Consider the following 1,754-nt stretch of genomic DNA (forward strand, 5'->3'; position numbering starts at 1 on the left):
TCAACTTCGTGAGGTGACTCGGCAAGTTAGCTCCCTGATGCAACTTGGGCGGGCTGACCTGGCGAGCGAACTTAAAGAGGCAACTTGGGCAGGCTGACCTGGTGAGCGAACTTAAAGAGTTGACTTGGCAACGTACTTGAACAACCGACTTGGTGAGATGACATGGTGAGTGGGCTTAGAGAAGCATCTCAGTGGGGCAACTTGGTGAGCACACTTGTTGGGGCAAGGTGGTAAAATGACTAGGTGATTCGACTTGGTGAGCTGACTTAGGGAACTGACTTGGTGAGCGAACTTAAGGGGTCAACTTGGTGAGGCAACCTAAATAGTCAACTTTATGAGCTGACTTGGGGAGCCAACATGGTGAGCGGTCTTAAAGAAGAGGTGACCTGGTGGGGCAACCTGGTGAGGTGAGATAGTAAGTCATCTTGGTGAGCCGGCTTGACAAGCTGTGAGCAGACTTAAAGAGTCAATTCTTGATTTGGCAAAGACCACATGGCCAGATGACTTGGTGAGCCGACCTAGCTAGCAAAATTGGCAAGCAAACTTATAGAATTGACTTGCTGTCGCCAGCCAGGATCGCACGCCTAGGTTGACCCAACTTGGGTCACCCGACTAAGTCAACCCATCTCCGTCGCCCCAGCCTCGGGCGACCCGATTGGGTCACCAGAGTGGGTCGATGAGGGGAAAAAAACAAAAAAACAAAAAAAATCATGGGAGGCCCTGTACAGCAAAAAGCGCTAAATTTTGGGCATTACAAAAAAAAAAAAAAAACAAGTTACCCGCTTTTGGATCACGCACAAGTTTCAGTTCACGTATTGTCGAGCTGACTCGAGGCATTATGCCTAGCTAGCTAGATTCGAGGTAGGGTAGCCAAAATGATCCAATTTGAAAATTTTCTTTATAAAAAGAGATCATGATAGGCCCCATAAGGCAAAAAAGAATGAAATTTTGGGAGTTCAAAAAAAAATGTTACCCGGTTTTGGATCACGCACAGGGCTCGGGTCACGTAGCATCGAGGTGCCCTAGGTGACATGATTTGAGCGAAAATTTGACGGTGGCATGAGTCATGCATAAACATTGGAGGCCATTAAGGCTCAAGGTGGGTCGGGTTGAAAACTTTGGGCATTAACCAAAAAGAAAAAGTTAACCGCTTTTGGATCACGTACACGACTCGGGGAACTTAGAATCAAGTCGAGCACGGTGACATGAGTCGTGCGAAAAATTTGGAGATGACTCGAGTCGGGGCATCCGACTCTATCCGAGTTCAAAACTTTGGGACTTGAGAAAAAAAAGAAAAAAGAAAAATTTACCCGGTTTTGGATCACGTAAGTGACTCGGGCCACTAAGAATCAAGGTGAGTACGGTTACATGAGTCGAGCGAAAAAAAAAATGGAGGCGGTTAAGGCTCGAGGCAATTTGAGTCAGGGTAGCTGAGTCGATTTGAAAACTTTGGCCGTTAGCCAAAAAAAGTGTTAATTGGTTTTGGATCACGTACATGACTTAGGGTGCATAGAATCAAGTCAAGCATAGTGACATGAGTAGTTCAAAAAAATTGTAGGCGATTAAGGCTCGAGGCGATTTGAGTTGGGGTTGCTGACATGATTCGGGTTGAAATCTTTGGGTGTTAACCAAAGAAGGAAGAAGTTAACTGCTTTTGGATCACATACATGACTCGGGGCACCAAGTTGAGCACGGTGACATGAGTCCTACGAAAAAATTGGAGGCGGTTAAGGCTCCAGGCGATACGAGTCGGG

The sequence above is a fragment of the Cupressus sempervirens genome, chromosome 7 (genome assembly GCF_028749045.1).
Source record: "Cupressus sempervirens isolate cs-2001-9-10 chromosome 7, ASM2874904v1, whole genome shotgun sequence".
Taxonomy (NCBI): domain Eukaryota; kingdom Viridiplantae; phylum Streptophyta; class Pinopsida; order Cupressales; family Cupressaceae; genus Cupressus; species Cupressus sempervirens.